The 18,492-nt window shown below is 46.0% G+C and overlaps 1 long non-coding RNA gene across 1 annotated transcript in view; it reads right to left on the bottom strand.

Annotated features, from left to right (window-relative positions):
- Window positions 1–10,468, bottom strand: part of LOC116746762 — a 143,958-nt gene extending 133,490 nt beyond the window's left edge. Inside the window, exons 1-2 of the long non-coding RNA XR_004347862.1 lie at window positions 10,207–10,468; window positions 8,631–8,726 (exon numbers count right to left, since the gene is read on the bottom strand). This is a non-coding gene — a long non-coding RNA (uncharacterized LOC116746762). The remainder of the gene's footprint in view (window positions 1–8,630; window positions 8,727–10,206) is intronic.
- Between the last annotated feature and the right edge of the window lie 8,024 nt (window positions 10,469–18,492).

The following is an 18,492-nucleotide window of genomic DNA, read 5'->3' as shown; positions in this document are numbered from 1 at the left end:
TATAAGCGAATGGCAACGTGAAAAGCCTCCCTGCTCTAGAAATGCTCATTCAAGGGCATCCATGCAAACCCGTCTACCCATTAAATCACCAACGATTCCCTCTCCTAATGAAATCATAAAATTCTGGAGGGTGGGGACCTTTATATCGCTATAGCCCCAGGCCTTGCGGATTGCTGAGGCTTTTACGAGAAGAATGTCAGAAAACACGCTCCACTCTACTACTCAGCCTTCTTCATGCTGTTCCCAGAGGCAGCTGGTGTGGGTGGCAGTGAGCAGGGCAGTGGGAGGGCGGGTCTTTCTCTAATCTCTGTTCCAAGAACAACAGTACTTCTGCTGTAACCGCCCCTTCCCTGATCACGTCGCTTGTCATATGCTCCCCTTTTGCGTTGCCTCTAAAATGTTTAAAGCCAAATTTATACAGGGCCACATTTAGCAGCCCTCCAGGACCTTATCACCAGCATCTTAAGAATCAGATCCATGCAAGGCAAAGGACCACAGCTTCATCATTTCTGCCCCATCTTCCTTTCTGAACTCTGACCTGTGTCTTGGCTACAGTTTGTCTTCCGAAAATAGACCCTTGTATAAACGTTAACAAGCTGGTCCTGCATCTCCATCGCAGGGACATTTTTCACTTTTCAAAATCCCATGAATCACAGTGAGCTTTCACTTGGGGCCCTGGGGAACATGGTAGGGAAACAGCACATTTTAACAACATTAAGGCAAGTCAGCGTCACAAGGGAGCCAGCAGGTTCCCACAGCTGTCTAACCTAGTCTGGTACCACCGGCGCGCACTCTAAGTAACACGTGGGTCATCAGCGGTGGCTGCCTGTTGCCTAGGATGGGGGTAGGTGGAAGCCATGAGCGGGTGGGCGGTGGCCAAGGGCCAGGGAAGCCAGCAGGAGATCACAGAGAAAATAAGCAAAGCTAGAGATGAGCTGTCCACTTTTCCTTTGTCCATTCTTCTGAGAACTCTATACTTTATAGTAAATTCACATCCTGCAAAGTACATCCTAGCTGGTCCCTTTATCCCTCTCCATCCCAGATTTTTAGCTTTATATCCATCTTCAATCCATACCTCCAGCTCTTCGGTTTCTGCAAAACAGCTGATTCACCTCTTAGCTTCTTGAAATGGAGCTTGCTTTCTGTCTCATTGAGTCTGCTCAATCCCTTGCTTTGAGTGTCTCTTTACAGCCTTTGAGGACCCTAAGAAACCACTGGCTCCATCGCCCCTGGCTGAACCAGTAACCATTGGTAGGCCTGGGAGAGACTGCACTCAAAGATCTGATCAAAAACATGTTTCTGCTTAAAATCAGTATTAAAAACTAAACACAGAGTTACCATATGATCCAGCAATCCCACTCCTGGGCATATATCCGGAAAAGACAAAAACTCTAATTAGAAAAGATACATGCACCCCAATGTTCACAGCAGCACTATTCACAATAGCCAAGACATGGAAGCAACCTAAGTGTCCACTGACAGATGAATGGATAAAGAAGATGTGGTACATATATACAATGGAATACTACTCAGCCATAAAAGAACGAAATAATGCCATTTGCAGCAACATGGAGGCAACTAGAGATGATCATACTAACTGAAGTAAGTCAGACAGAGAAAGACAAATATTATATAACATGTGTGGAATCTAAAAAAAATAATACAAATGAACTTATTTACGAAAGAGAAGCAGATTCACAGATTTCGAAAACAAACTTATGGTTACCAAAGGGGCAAGTGGGAGGAGGGATAAATTAGGAGTTTGGGATTAACATATACACACTACTATATATAAAATAAACAACAAGGATTTACTGTATAGCACAGGGAACTATATTCAATATCTTGTAATAACCTATAATGGAAAAGAATCCGAAAAAGAATATATATATATATATAAAACTGAACCACTCTGCTGTACACCTGAAACTAATACAACATTGTAAATCAACTATACCTCAATAAAAATTTTTTTAATCAATATTAAGTAAATAAAATGAAAGTTGTGGTTCTTGCCCAAATCTTAACTCTCCAAATATCTTCCTTCAACTTTTTCACTTAATTTTTTCAGTATAATTAAGCTCATGGAGACGTGAAATAAAAGGAGCTGAAATCCTAACCCAGGTAGAATTTCTATTGTGTAATATCTGCTCATTTATTTTTAGACGAAAATTTATCCTGTTTTGTAACCTTCCACCCAAGGCCTCCACGGAAGGTAGTAAGCATCGATAATGTTGAGTTTTAAGAAGCTGAGATTCCACAGCTGTTATTTTTCTTCAGCTCCGCACAGCCGAAGAACGAAGACTGCACACAGCCTCCCTGCGAGCACTCCGGCTGCATCTACACCATTTCCTAAAGCAAGCGCACTCTGGCGGTTTCTGTTAAGGAAGAGGAAACTTTCCTCAGCTTCACTCCCAGAATACAGGGCTTGAGTGTGTGGGAGGAATCAAGTGGACTTGACAAACACGTGACACTCACACCGGGGGGACAACAGATGGACGGCTTCCGCCTTACCTGCCTAGGCTTGGTGAGGATATTTCCTATAGAAGAGGACCACTGTGGCCCAATGGAAAGAACAGTACATTCACAGGTACTTTGACGGATTTAATTTTGGTTTTGGTTCATCGCTCCAAAAACTGAATGTGTGAGGAAAAGCACTCATTCCCCAACAATGTTATGAATTACATGGCTATGAGCAGAACAACTGTTCTGGTTTATATCCTGGTAGGTGGCCACCAAGGCAGAGCCAAGGAACCCAAAACCCAGGTATTAATCCCCTGTTCATTCCTCACCATGCCCGTTCAATACTGTACTAGTTGGGGTTCTCCAGAGAAACAGAATCAGTAAGATGTATCAAGAGATTTATTTGGGGGCTTCCCTGGTGGCACAGTGGTTGAGAGTCCGCCTGCCGATGCAGGGGACACGGGTTCGTGCCCCGGTCCGGGAAGATCCCACATGCCGCGGAGCGGCTGGGCCCGTGAGCCATGGCCGCTGGGCCTGCGCGTCCGGAGCCTGTACTCCGCAGCGGGAGAGGCCACAACAGTGAGAGGCCTGCGTACCACAAAAAAAAAAAAAGATTTATTTTGAATTATCTTCTCACACAACTGTGGGAGCTGGCAAGTTCAAAACCTGTAGGGCAGGCCAGGAAGCTGGAAATTCCAGTAGGAACTGATGCTGTGATCCAGAGTCAGAATTCCTTCCTCATCAGGGAAACTCAGTCTTTTCTCTTAAGGCCTTCAATTTATTAGATGAGGCCCAACTCACATTGTGGAGGATAATCTGCTTTACTTCAAATCTACTAATTTAAATGTTATCACATCAAAAAAATATTCTTAGAGCAACATCTAGACGAATGTTTAACCAAACAATTGGGCACCACAGTCTAGCCAAACTGACACAGAAAATTAAGCATCACACCCAGTAACTGCTCAACAAATTGATTTGATTGGATAGGAAACCCCAGACAAAACATGTTCCTGAGCCACTATTTCTTCAGCTGAACAACGTAAGGTTTAGACCTCATTCCTCCAATCCTGGTCGTCCAAGAGCAAACATTTAAGTCTTGAGAATATGGAAAATCTATGGCCTCTGGTCTCCTTGGATGAGTTGATGACTTTTAAAGAGATGATAACACGGTCACCACACGGTTACCCCCAGTGTCCACAACAACAGAACAAATACTATATAAAGTTCTGCAATGCAAAGAGCCACCTTCCTGCTGTTCTGATTTTCTCTGGCCTAATCACACAGAGGGGCAGGCCTCAAGTTGCTATGGTGTCCAAATCCCCAGATCTCCATGGGACAAGGGCTCCGACTCTGCCCTGGAATTTAGAACCTAAGAGTAAAGGAAACGCCTCTTAAATTGAAGGGAGTTCACAGAGAAGCTTCCAGAAAGGCTCCAGTTCCATCCTTTACTCCTGGTTCTTGGTTGTTTTTTTAACCGGTCCAGGAAGGAAATAACATCCAGTGTCTTTGGCAGATTATCAGAAGAGGGCCACCGAGGAGGAAGGAAAGTCAAAACACAGTCATACCTTTTTCCTCATCTTGGTGCCCCGATCTGCTATTGAATTCTTTTCACCAGAGTTTGTTGTATTAGTTTGCTTGGTAGTTCACAACAAACTCCCACAAACTGGGTGGTTTCAACAACAGAAATGTATTGTCTCAGAGTTTTAGAGGCTAGAAGTCTGAAGCCAAGGTGTGAGCAGGGCTGGTTCCTTCTGAGGGCTGTGAGGGAAGGATCTGTTCCAGGTCTCTCTCCTTGGCTTGTAGACGGCCGTCTTCATGTTCACATGGTCTTCCCTTTACAGGTGTCTGTCTCCAAATTTCCTCTTTTCGTAAGGACATCAATCATATTACCTCTGTAAAGATCCTATACAGGTCACATCCAAATAGTCACATTCTGAGGTACTGAGGCTAGGACTTCAACATATGAACTTGTGGGGACACAATTCAACCCATAACACTTGTTCTCTGCCTATGGCTGCTAGTTTCCCTTCACTGTAGATGCAATAAAACAGTATCATAGGAAACTGGTATTTCTGTAGTGCTTTGTGTTTTTCAAGGGAGATGATAATCTCCTGGATGGAAGGAACCTCATCTATTTACCTTGAATACCCTAGAGCAGGAGTCCCCAACCCCCGGCCACAGACTGGTACCAGTCCACAGCCTGTTAGGAACCGGGCCACACATGAGTGGCGGGTGAGTGAGTGAAGCTGCGTCTGCTGCCACCCATCGCTCCCCATCTCTCGCGTTACCGCCTGACCATCCCCCCACATCTGTGGAAAAACTGTCTTCCACGAAACCGCTCCCTGGTGCCAAAAAGGTTGGGGACTGCTGCCCTAGAGCAGTGCCTTGTCCGTGACACTCAATAAATAAATGTTTGTGGAATGGACCAGTCATCCTCTCATTTTATACTTTCCCCATCTCTCTAAATATTTTCTTGAGCCCCTAATCAGAGGTAGCATCCAAGGGATTGCTATGCTTTGCTTGGTTCAACCCAAGGTTCAAGCAGATGAAACCAATACAAAGGAGAGCCTAAACACCACGGCAAGTCCTGCTCTGAATCCCTACATCAAATACAATGGGCATTTCTTTTAGGTGATGTTCCACAAGGAGAAAAAATGCAAATATTTTAGTTCAGTTCTGGTAACACACAGATCTATTTCTGTTTCCTGTCCGACTCCATGCATATGAGGACTTTCTACACCAGGAAGGCAATTTGGTTCAGAAATGTTTTCTTTCATTTAGGGTTCTGTTTGTTTGTTTCGGTTTTCTGAACTTTCAGATCACTGATTGCGCCAAATAATTAAATCATAAATCTGGCATTTTATGCATGTAGATTACATCTTTTCAAAGTTGTTTGTATATGTGGAGTTTATCTGAAGCAAATGTACAGGCAAGGAGAAACCCCTGGACTTATTGCCAATAGAACTGGGCTCTTATGAAACCCCAGATGTCATGTAATTTATTTCTACAGTGTAGAATAGATGGATAAAGCCAATGGTTTGTTTTCCATGAGGCTTTGAGGGGTACTATACCTTAAAGGAGTTAACACAGACACAGGTCTGGAATTTCAAAGATTAATTCTGCCATGTTGGATCAAGCCCAGGAAAAACCAGCCTCCGAGTTAGGTGATGTTAAGAGTTATGTTCATTACCCTTTATAGCTCAGAGTCATCCTTCTCTACCAAAGGGACATAACTCTCAAGTAAAATAGATGATCACTTCCTTAGTGATACTGCTTCCTAAGAAGCAAACAAACTGGTACACGGAATGAGAATAAAGGGATGCGGGCCCTTACTGTTGGGTAGAGGAAGGTTTTTTTTTTTTTTTTTTAAAGAAGATAACATTTAAGCTGAGATCTAAAGAGCAAGAAGCCAGCTGTATGAAGCTCAATTTACAGACTTAGTGATGGATAAGATGAAGGCAAGTAGGGGTGAGGGAGAGGGAGAAATCATGTAGGACCCCCAGGCGTCTGTCTTGTGCACCTGGCTTGGCGGTGCTAATGTTCCCAGAGATCGCAGAAAGTGGGGAGCAGAGGACTGAAGGAAAGTCAAAGGTTACGCTTTGGGTATGTCATGTTTGTGATGACTGTGAGAATTCCAAGGGGAGATGTCAAGTAGATACGGATGCATCAGGATCCTGGCTGGAAACCAGGATAATTCGAGGAGAGTTTAATAGGAGGACTATTTACAAAGGTGTGAGCAGAGTTTAGGACAAGCAAAGAGAGATGGTGCGGTACATCTTGAAGCTAGTAACCATGCATAGGCTTGAAACAGCAGGTGAAAGGGGCAGTAACTGGTAGAGAGAGAGAGACAGAGAGAGACAGTGCTGGTTAGATGGAGAGGGCCTTCTGGTAGGCACCGTGGCCCTCAATAGAGAGATGCAGTCTGAGGTGAACCACAAAGAAGGAGCTAGGTACTAAATTCATTGACCTCACTCTCCTCCTGCCTTTCAACCTTCCGCTGGAAACTTCTATTAGCCAAACCCAGTTGAAGTGAGAGAGTCTGTTGATGTAGCCCACAAAGGTCAAAGTGCCAAGGGCACAGAGGAGGGTCAACAAGAGTAGAGAGTGGTTCTAGAAGGACAAACAAAATATACAACACATAAAAAAAATATATATATATACAACACAAGGCAGTTGGATATACTGAGCTCTATTAATGGCAAAGTAAAGTGGTGCAACCTCTATGGAAACAGCATGACAGTTCCTCAAAAAAGTAAAAACAGAATTATGACCCAGGGTCTTGAAGAGATCTTTGTACACCTGTGCTCACAGCAGCATTATTCATGATTGCCAAACAGTAGAGGCAACCTGAGTATCCACCAGCAGACAAATGGATGAACAAAATGCGATGTATACATATTTAGCCTTGAATAGGAATGAAATTCTGACACATGCTATAACATGGGTGAACCTTGAGGACATTATGCTCAGTGAAATAAGCAGTCACAAAAATACAAATACTATATGATTCCACTTATATGAGGTACCTGGAGTAGTCAAATTCATAAAGACAGAAAGTAGAAAGGTTGTTGCCAGGGGCTGAGGGGAGGAAGAAAGAGGGGGATGGAGAAATGTTGCTAAATAGTATAGGGTTTTAGTTTCGCAAGATGAAAAACGTTCTGGAGATTGGTGTCACAACAATGTGAACGCACTCAACCCTACTGCACTGTGCACTTACAAAGGGTTAAGATGGGGACTTCCCTGGTGGCGCAGTGGTTAACAATCCTCCTGCCGATGCAGGGGATACAGGTTCGAGCCCTGGTCTGGGACGATCCCACATGCCGCGGAGCAACTAAGCCCGTGCGCCACAACTACTGAGCCTGCACTCTAGACACTGCGAGCTACAACTACTGAGCCCACGTGCCACAACTACTGAAGCCCGTGCGCTACAGGGCCCGTGCTCCACAACAGGAGAAGCCACCGCAATGAGAAGCCGAGCACCACAACGAAAAGTAGCCCCTGCTCGCTGCTACTAGAGAAAGCCTGCGCACAGCAACAAGACCCAACGCAGCCAAAAATAAATAAATAAATTTATTTTAAAAAAGGGTTAAGATGATAAATTTTATGTTACATGTATTTTACCACAAATTAGAAATTAAAACATTTTATAATTTTGTTTTACTTCATTTAAAAATATCAACTGAACATCTTTTCATATCAATTGAACATTTTTTGGTACTACCTTAGCAGTTACATAATAGTTGATTTTATTATTGCATATCTTATTTAATCAAATCACTGTTTTTTGAAATTCAGGTTTTCTACAAAACCAAACATCATAAACAAACTGCAATGGACAGCGCTTAGCTACCTCTTTGACACATGTGCAATTATTTCCCTAGAATAAATTCCTAGAATGGAATTGCTGGGTCAAAGGAGAATACGGCTGTGTCAGGGATGAGACTAGGGTGGGAAATGCAATATGAAAGCTGAAATATGAAAACCAATCAACAGAGACCTGAAGTGGGGTGCGATATAAATTAAGTGCTGTATAAATATTTCTGATTGGAAATGTGATTTACTCATTCATTTATTCCTTATATAAAATGTACTGAGACTCTGCCATGCACCACTGTTCTAGACACTGTGATATCACGTTGTCCTATTAAACACTCTCCTATCTCTCAAGGAACTTAAAGACTAGGGAAGAGAGAAACAAGTAAATCACCAACTGCAGTGCAGCTTGGTACATGAGGGAAGGGAGAGATGCCCAAGGGCTAATGCAAGGAGAAGAGGAAGTTCACCAATCAGGGGAACTAGCTGTGTGTCAGTGAGCAGGGTTTTGAGGGACAAGTCAGAGTTATTCAGACTTCGAAAGTGGATAACCACATAGCATAGCCCACCTCCAAGATGGCGCCCAATGACCCTCACCTGCTGGTATTTGTGCCCTCATGTAGCCCCCTCCCACAATGGATCAGGGCTGTTCTGAGCGCCCGATAGAGAATGATGGAGATGACAGTGTGTGAACTCTGAGGCTAGATTATAAAAAGCACTGCAGTTTCCCTCTTGCTCTACTGGATTGCATGCTCTGGAGGAAGTCAGTGCCCAAGCCATTCAAGCAGCCCTGTGAAGAGGCCCATGTGCAAAGGAACTGAGGCCTCCCACCAACAGGCAGCGCAACTTACCAGTCAGGTGACTAAGCCCTCTCAGCAGGGAATCCTCCAGCAGCAGTGGTGACTACAGCCCTGGCCAACATCTTAACTGTGGTCTCACGAGGCAACCTAAGCCAGAACCGAGAGTCATATAAGCGATTACTGGTTTTGTAAGCCATGAAAAAGTTCTGGGGGATTTGCTTCTTGGCAATAGTTAATTTAATATACCACGTATCAAGCAGAGCTTAAGATGTCTAAAAATGGGAGATATTTGGAGTGACCCGAGAGAAGGTTACATGTGGGGAAAGCGCAGGAGCTGGAGCTGGAGAGCAAAGCAGGGCTAGATTATTCCTGGCCGTGGTACACTCTGCCATCCTCCCCTTCCTCCTTGCCAGCGGAACCAACCTCGTTGACGTGTTAGGTGGCCATGTGGATGAGGTCACACTGCGAGGATGCGTGTTAACAAGGTCAGTGGGCTGAGGGTAAGGCCTTGGCTGGGGGAAAGCCCTCCAAGGGTGAGCAGAGGCAGAAAATTACAGCCGCCCAAGAAAGAGTGACCAATGAAGTAGGAAAGAAAAGGAGAAAGTGGAGTTCCAAAAGTTAGACTTTCAAAAAAGGGGGAAGGTTGATGGCGTCAAAGGAAACAAAGAAATCTAACAAAGGGACTTCCCTGGCGGTCCGGTGGTTAAGACTCCCTGCTTCCACTACAGGGGATGCGGGGATGAGGGTTCGATCTCCGGTTGGGAACTAAGATCCCTCCTGCCGCGTGCACAGAGCGGCCAAAAAAAATTTTAAAGAAAGAAAATAACAAGGCCCGAGAATTGGGCACTGGCAGGGTCACCATGGCAGCCCCTGTGTCCTTTGTTGGGACTGTGGGAGCTTCAAAACACTGGGTCCAACCCTCTGACTCTGGTAAAACCCCTCACCTCTCTATCTCACCCCTTTGTCTCCTCCCATTTTCTCTTTTCTTCGCTTCCCATTGGCCATCTGGCCTCTTCCCTGCTCCCACCTTAAATGTCTTTGCTTTTTGCCTCTCAGTGCTTGGAAGAGTTTCCCCACAAAGGTCCACACTGCTCTCTCCTTCGCCACCTTCAGGCTGACGCCCCTGTCGTCTTCCGCGTGCCTGAGTTGGAACCTCCCATCCCCACTGCCACACATTCTCTATTCCGTCCTCCCCCCTCTTGCTCCCCCTACTGATCACTCTACAGGCCACATCTTTTACTTGATGGTGCTCATTGCACCTCCCCTTCTCTACGGTGTCAGCTCCAGGAGTTTGAACTGTATTCCCAGAACCCAGCACTCAAGTGTTCTTTAAATATCAGTTAAATGCTGCAGAAACAAGGCACAGTTCCTGTTTTCAGGACTCGTGACCTCCAACCAAAGTGTGACAGCTGCTACCTTTGAGGCAGGCACAAAGCACTAAGAAGGCTCCAAGGAAAGAATGACAGAGGAAGTAACTTCTGAGCAGAGAATACAGGAGCAGGGGAGGTGGAGAGTGAAAGGGACATCATATTCTGATGTGTCCGGACCATGGGGTGGGAGTGGAGGCGGGGCGTGATTGAGACCAGACTGTAAAAGGTTTGGAGACAAGCACACTAAAGAGCCTTACCTTTATCCTACAGGCCAGAGATTTTCAAACTGTCCCCTGCGGAGCCAGGCCACTCGATGCATTCCAGCCTCCACTGCTCTACATATCAGGCTTCTGATTAGTCCTTCTTTTAAAGGCTTCAATTCCACCACCAGACTTTGAAAACCATCTCTGTTGGTAATGGAAACTGTGGTCTTAAAGAACCACCACGTGCAAGTAGTATCAATCACTCCCTTTGATTGAGGGCAGGCAAGGCCTGGGTGGGGGGGGGGGGTAGGGGGGCGTGAGAACGTGCAGGTTTTCGGACTCAGCTTTGACAGCAGTGGGGCGTAGGAACCGAGCTTGGGCTTTGAGTAGAGCTCGCACTTTACCAAGGCTCAGCAAAGGACAGCGGTGGAGCAGACCTGCCTTCCACACACGTAACACACAAGTCCCGCTGCCTCGGGGCGCACCTGCGGTTAGCCCCTGTTGCACTCCCCGCTTCCCAAGAGATGAAGCAACTCGCTAAAGACACACCCTCACTTGCTGGCGAAGGGGGGGGGGTTAGCTCTCCCAGCTCTGCCGTTTTTAATGCATTGTTTCAAGTCCTAAGCCACCAGATAAAAATAGTGCAACGTCTGGAGTGAGTGAGGCAAGGGCAAAGAACGAGGGGGGGAGGGGCGGGAGCGAGGCGGGTAAGCAAGGGAGTGCGGGGGGACTGGGCCGGTTCCATTAGGACCAAACCCGCTTCCTTATCTGCAAAACCGGAGAAACTCGTGCTCTCTGAGCCACCTGCTCCTTCGGTGACACTTCTTTGCTTTCAAAAACTGCATCAGATACACGAATGTGCCAGATTCCCATTTTTCTGTCAATTTCTAGGAAAATACATCTAAGGGAAGGAAAGGAGGAGTTTTCCCTTCCTGTATCACACCCATAACTCAAAGTGCTGACCTTCAGGAGTCCGCGCGGTGCGAGGGTGGCGCGGAGCGGACTGACTGCCTAGTGGCTACGTGACTGCGCGCTCGCCGCGCCCCTCGACGCCCGGGACGCGTGCCGCGGGCTGGCTCCGCCCCGGCGACCGGGCGAGGAGGGGCGGATCCCCTCGCCCTCCCCCTCCTCCCCCGCCCCCCTCCCCGCCTCCTGCGCAACTCCTGGCGTCCAAGTCGGGGGAGCGTGCCATGCAGACGCACTTCCAGACGCACGCACCTCCCCCTCCTTCCTGTATCCAAGACGCACAAGGTCGGCAGCCCTGAGTCTTGGCTTCCTGGTTCATAGACTCACGACTTGGTGAGGCTCCCTGAGGGCCCTTCCAGCTGCTCTAAGGCCTGAGGCTGTGGTTTCCTGAATGATGCTTTTCCACTCTGCAAACATTAATGAGACCTAATGAGACCATATCTGTGAAGTGTCGTGAGTTCCTTGGGATAAAAGTGCTGATTAATTTGTCATTCATTGCTTATAAAATCCACTAAAAATGGCATTTTAAAATCAACATTTACTTAGATATAACAACCTTCCTGTACAGCTTGCCAGATACTTTAAACATCAGGCTGGGATCTGAATCATTAGTTCATTTTTACGGATGAGGTGAAACATTGTTTCTTATAATAGTAATCATCATGATATCATTATTACTGAAAGTGGTCCATTCTGAGTGAAAAACATAAATTGCTAAATACATGGATCTCTGAGAAACTCTCCTGGAGCCACCTTCAAAGAACGCTCCCCATCTGACCTTAAACAAAAGGAAAGGGCAAAGCGATGTTATCTTTTAAGTCAGGAAAATAAACAGAGTTTTCTATTTTCTTCCCTCTTTTGTAAGCACTGACATTTGAGAGGTTTCTCACCAGCACGTGAGCCTAAGCAAGGCTGGGGCCATCTGGGGGGGCACCTAACTGTATAAGTTGTGAGGCAATGGAAAGGGGGGCTGCGGTTTTTCGGGAAATATCTTCCTGCTCTTTTATTGGTTGCGTGGCGTCGTCTCCCTGACCCCTGAAAATGAGGCAGGGTAGAAAGGAATGAGATTTGTCGGTATCTACTTGCTCCCTTAGTGAGGCTTGGGTGATGAATGTCCAAGGAACCCCAAGGGTAGAGGTCAAGCTGCCTAACTGGTCTGGTGTGGGCGTGGTGAGGGTGATAAAGGAATCCCATCTGCAGAGCCCCTTGGATGCGGTTTAACCTGTACTACAGGCCTAGGAGACAGACTGCCATGATTCTCTCTGTGGCATAAAGCCCAGGAAAGTTTCCTCAAGTAAAACAGCTGGGAAGTCACACAACCAGCTTTCAAATCCAGCTATCTGGACTCCAGCTTCAGAACTGTCTCCTTGTACTCCAAAGACACAGATGTCATGAATGTTCTCATGCATCGTAAAAGTGTTGGTCCTGGGATGGCAGAGACTGTGGGGGAGTGAGATGTGGGTCTCTCCAATCTACCATGATCTGGCTTCAAAGCAGTGGGATTCATGGAAAATAAGGCTACACAGCAGGAATTGGCAGACTATGGTCCATGGGCCAAATCCAGCCCGTCACTGGTTTTTGTGTGGCCAGCAAGTTAAAACTGGATTTTACATTTTTTAATAGTTTAGCGGGGAAATAAAAGAATAATATTTTGTGGCATATAAAAAATTATGTGAAATTCAAGTTTCCATGTTCACAAAGGAAATTTTATTGGAATGCAGCCATGCTCATTGCTTGCATACCGTCTATGGCTGCTTTCGCATTACAAATGCAGAGTTGAATGGAATTGATGTTCTGTAAATCAGCAATACTGAACCATTGCCCCTAAGGGAAATACAGGGTTAATTTCCTGCAAGTCTCTGGTCACAACATTTTTGTTAACAGATCAATACATAACCTTATTTTATGTATTTCTGTTTAAAGAAACTTTATTTCAATATATATTGTTCATTCATTAAGGCTGAACTCATGACCAACTGGGGTGTAACTCATGCTTGGACAAAACTTATGTAACTCATGAATTTTCCCCTTTTAAAGCACATCACAGCGTTCTTACACATAGGAACACTAGACAGCACTTCAGAGCACTACACTTGGGGGCCGTTTTAAACAGCAAAATCACTCACAAAACGCAATAAACGTGACACTAAATAGATCCCAAAAAGGATGTTTGTGTACAGTGTGAGAGCTGAAATACGAAGGCAGAAGTTTGCCTTGTTCACCCTCAGTGCTGGGAACATGGGTGTCAGGTGACTCGCATTTTTTGCTGCTCTGCCCACACGTGACTGCCAAACCACCAAAGGTATTGATTTGGGGGTTACACAGGTAAATGTTAGCGAGTAGGGGGCTTCCCTGGTGGCGCAGTGGTTGAGAGTCCGCCTGCCGATGCAGGGGACACGGGTTCGTGCCCCGGTCCGGGAAGATCCCACATGCCGCGGAGCGGCTGGGCCCGTGAGCCATGGCCGCTGGGCCTGCGCGTCCGGAGCCTGTGCTCCGCAGCGGGAGAGGCCACAACAGTGAGAGGCCCGCGTACCACAAAAAAAAAAAAAAAAAAAAGTGAGTAGGTACATTCACAAATACGGAACCCAAGAATAATAAAAATCAACTCTACTTGCAACAAAGACCACATGGCCTGCAAATGCTAAAGTATTCACTGCGTGGCCCTTTACAAAAACAGTCTGCCATCTCCTGCTCACCAGTATTCTCAGCCTTCACCTGAAGAGAGTGAAACAGGCAGAAAGGAACTGACTCCTCCATAACGGTGTCCAAACTAGCTGGAGCTCAGAAAGAAAAGCAAAACAAAACCAGTCACGAGGTCAGGAAACTGGGGGCTCACGTAGTTGAATGTGGGGAGAATTTTCAAACTGTGGGGCAAAGCTTCAATGTCTTCCGTTTGCAGATCTGGTTTTCATTCAACAAACATGTATCTATACCTTTGAATTTGCAGGAGTTGGTGCTGAGAATTGGAAGCCAATCAGTTACTAGTTTAAATAGGAACGCCCTCCCTTGGTCAGTGTCCTGAGAACTGAAGTGTAAGGGGCCGCTGGGAGGAGAGGAGACTTGAAACGTAAGGCCTGGCCATTTCATAACTCGAATCATGGGTCTCTGAAACGGATTAATCACTTTCTTTGCTTGTTAGGACTTTCTAATGTCCAGAAAGGGTTGGAGACAGCTCACAACCCAAGCACGTGTTACAGTAGGAGGAGGGAGACTAACAGGATAGGTGCAGAGGTCTGAGGAGTGATGCAGTACCATCAGGCAGGCAGGAGGGGCCACGGACTTGTTCCGTTGAGTTTCAACTTAAATTCTGAGGCTCCATCTCAAAAGACAAGGACAGAGGAGAGAAAGTCAGTTCTGAGAGCGCACTCGGTGGAAGACAGGCTTTCTGCAGCCCTTAGCAGTAAAAGCCTTTTCTGATTGAGGTCTCTTCTGGTGGACCCAGAGGATGGAGGGGCCCCAGCGGCACAACCCAAGCAGATCCAACCCAATGCCTAACTGCGTCCTGGTCTCCTCTTGGGGCTTCCCCAATGAAAATGCAGCTCTCTGTTTTCTTTGGAAAGAGGATTAAATGTCTAAGTATTTACTTTTCTGATGTCTGGCTGTATCCAAAGAAAGAACTCGAAGTACCAAGAAGAGTGATGGACTGAATAATTCTGAAATAACCCTTCACAAGGAACTCTTTCTCGCCTAGCCTTTGAATAAGAGTTAGAAGGCATCCGTTCATGGGCTTAGAGAGACCCTATTTTGTGTCATTAATTGAGAGGCGATCCGTAGACTTTAGAAATATTTGAGTACTGTGGAAGGTGAAGGGATCAGAGGCCAAGCCAGGAATTTTTTTCAGGAAACAGTTCGGGGTCCGCCCTTGCCCATGAACAAGTCACAGCTTTATTTTACAGAGAGGGCTCAAGGTGATTTCATCCTGGAAGATTTTCAAAGTCCACCACCCCCTGAAAAAATTCCAGCAATGCTTACACTGTACAGACAGAAAAACCGTGTTTCTCCTAAGCCCCTTGTAGAGTCTAGTATACCTGAAGTCCCTTTATGCTTACCCTGACCCTTCATCTAGGTGACGTATTTCTTCGTCCTGTTTCTTGACATGGGGACAGATACTCAGAGAGTTTAAGAAGTAGAGTCCTAAAATTCTGATCCCACTGAATTTGCCCATTAATCAATCATGTCCTGTTTCTCCCAACTACGGGTACTTAGTGGTATCAAAAGAGTAGCCATGAATGGAAGATTAAGCCGTGGGATGTAGGCTGGATAACGACAGCGTGACCTTCCCCGTCTTCCACCCCACAAACACACACACTGCAGAACGGGCATCTCAGCCTGGACATAAACTGATGTGATTCTCCAGCACTGCAGTGTGGCCTTGAAAATCCTTGCCGGGGCTCAGAATGCATCCTAGCCAGCGGAAGCACTGATCATCCACTGTAGCGCCCGATCTTACGGAGTGGATCTCCCTTGAGGAGCGTCATCCAGTGAGTCATTGGACTGGGTCTCTCTGCCTTGAAACCCATTCCTCCCTTCCGCCTCCCTGACCCCTACACTCCACCACGAGCCTCTGCGGGTTTCTAAGCAGCTTCTTATACCTGAGACAACCAGGTTCTAAAGATAATGCTAAAAAAAAAAAAAGAAAAAAAAATCAGATGAATAGATTTATAAGCCCTTTCGTGTAGAGGATTAATTTGAAGGATTTGTCAAGTCCAGAGGTCTCTTCCTGGCTTGGTGGAATCCCAGACTCCCCTTGTGGACCAGGCTGGAGAATTCCAGTCTGAAATCTCATCTTTGAATCAGGATGCAGCCTCCTCCCCAGTGGTCCAGGCAGTTTACACTGACGCACTTAAAGGACACAGGGAGGTCGGTGTAAGTAGCAACTGGAGTCGGAACCGAAAACCTCCGCCCTTGAGCCTCATTTACATCTTTTTATTTTTTTCCTCCCCAGATTGTTGCGACCACATTCATTCTCTTCATGGCTCCTAGTTGCTTCTTCCAGAGGTGATGCTTTAGGCAAAGATAAGAGGATATGAGGAGAGGCCCTTTATCTGGGAAGAGAAATGTAGGATAGAAAACAGAAGGTGGTAGTTAAATTACATACAATACATTTCTTATCCATTAGGGACAGATGTCTGGCAGTTCAAAGATTTTAAAAGTAGCCTTCCCCCAAATGCTTTTGTAAGCCTAGAATTCTATTTGTGAACTGTATGTGCTGAGTGAAATAAATATCTGAAGAGTCTGTTGCTTGTTTTTTTAAAAGGAGAGCCACTTGGGTAAGTGAGTAGGTAAATGACTGGAGAAGTCAGCTAAGAAAGAGTCACACCTACCAGGATGCACATAAAACAGAGCTCCGCAGAAAATGGTCAGAGTAATTTGAAGCAGAGACAGGAATGCAATTACAAACAGATCTGGTAAAGCCGGAGACAACTGAGATCTTCATTACAAAGGGGGAGAAACACACGTAGCGAGCATCTGGAGTTGAATCTTACTCTTGCCATTTGCCAGAACGCGAAGACCCAGCATTCAATGCAAATACTTTTGTCCATCTTTGCCCTAATTAAAATTTCTTCCAGGCTTCACTAGTCCTAACTCTGAGGATAAAAGCTTATTGAGATCCATTGTCTCATAGGGTGCAAACTGATAATCCACCATCCAGTGCTCAGCTGCAGGCATGGCCTGGAGGAAGAGATTCCTGTATCCAGCACACCCAGACTGCAAGGTGGCCTCCTCTCCTCCATCTTGCTGAGCCCAGAGCTGCCGCTGGAGCTTTCATGGTAGAAAATACCCGTTCTTCATCCTCTGTCTTCAAAGGCAAATCTCCCTGTAGAGCAGATTGTCTGTGTTCTGCTCCACACACATTTTTGGAGCTCTGGAAATATGCCAGGCACTGTGTTCGGTGTTGGGAACAGAGGCAGGAATAAGGTAATGTTTGCCCCTAAGAGGTTGCTGTCTGATAGCAGAGCCAGACCAAAACCAAAACAAACCGAAACACAAACCCAGACAATGACAAAAGAATCTGGCAAAACAGAACCCAGAGGGAGACTTCACCCACCCTGGTGGGCTTCTTAGAGTCTCTGGAAGGATGACTTGGAGTTAGCTGGGCAGGATTTTTAATTTTCCATTCATCTCTTTTACAGAAGTGTTTGGAAATGTGAGCAGGCAGGACCCTTTGGTCACCTCAGGAGATGCCTGTGGCCCTGCCAGGTGGCTCCCAACTCACTAAGTAGGACAGTGAATAAGAGCAGAGCATTTGCTATGGGTTCCCAGACTTTTGGCCAGCCAGGATATCATTTTATTTTTATTTTTTTAATCCTCAGAAACTTCACGTTTTGAAAACTGATGTCTTTCAATTGAAATGCATTAATTATACCTAACTAGTTTTCTCATAATTTAAATAAGTTAATAATTTAAATGACATATAATTATTATTAATTATAATTTAACAGCCAGTTGAAGCTTCTGCTTTTCACAGGATAGCAAATGACACTACACTGGGGAGGATGTCATTTCTTATAAAGTCAACCAAGTGTTTTAATTAGTTTGTACAGACTTACTGTGCTAAGGCATGATTTGAATTAGCCTTTTCTTGTCTTTTTTTTTTTTTTTTTTTTAAGATATTGAAGTAAGAACTGGTTCTCTTCTCTGGGAAACACTAACTTGGTGAATCAGGGACTGGGTCTGAGTATCAGAGGGTCTGGGCAGGGCAATTTCAGACTTTTTTTTTTTTTTTTTTTGCGGTACGCGGGCCTCTCACTGTTGTGGCCTCTCCCGTTGCGGAGCACAGGCTCCGGACGCACAGGCTCAGCGGCCATGGCTCACGGGCCCAGCCGCTCCGTGGCATGTGGGATCTTCCCGGACCGGGGCACGAACCCGTGTCCCCTGCATCAGCAGGCGGACTCTCAACCACTGCGCCACCAGGGAAGCCCCAGACTCTTTCTTATTGATGTGCACCCGTATTCCATTTAATTGAGTTTTCTGGTTGCTGCCAGTCACTCTGTTCCATTCCACTTCTCCATGACGCATCCAGCCCCTTATGGAAATGATGCAGAAACAAAATTCATCATCTCCAATTAAGCTAGGGCATACGGGAACCTAACACATCAAGTTATGGAGAAAAACCCTTAAGTTCCTGGTAATTATCCAGGAACCTTCTCCCCTTCCCACAGCCCTGGGATCTTTCGTACTGTGACCTCCAGGTACAGGTGGCCTCTCTGTTCTTCTCCGGGTCAGGACGTTCCACGGTTTCAGCTACCGTTTACCCTTCCTTCCATGCCTTATGCCAGGCTTCTCTCAGGAATTCTTGTCCTATATCTTGTCCACTACCCACAGGACAGCTCCGCTGAGATGCCCTCAGAAGCCTCAGTGCTCTCACAGTTG

The sequence above is a fragment of the Phocoena sinus genome, chromosome 21 (genome assembly GCF_008692025.1).
Source record: "Phocoena sinus isolate mPhoSin1 chromosome 21, mPhoSin1.pri, whole genome shotgun sequence".
NCBI lineage: Eukaryota > Metazoa > Chordata > Mammalia > Artiodactyla > Phocoenidae > Phocoena > Phocoena sinus.
This window is presented reverse-complemented; position numbering and strand designations above follow the sequence as displayed.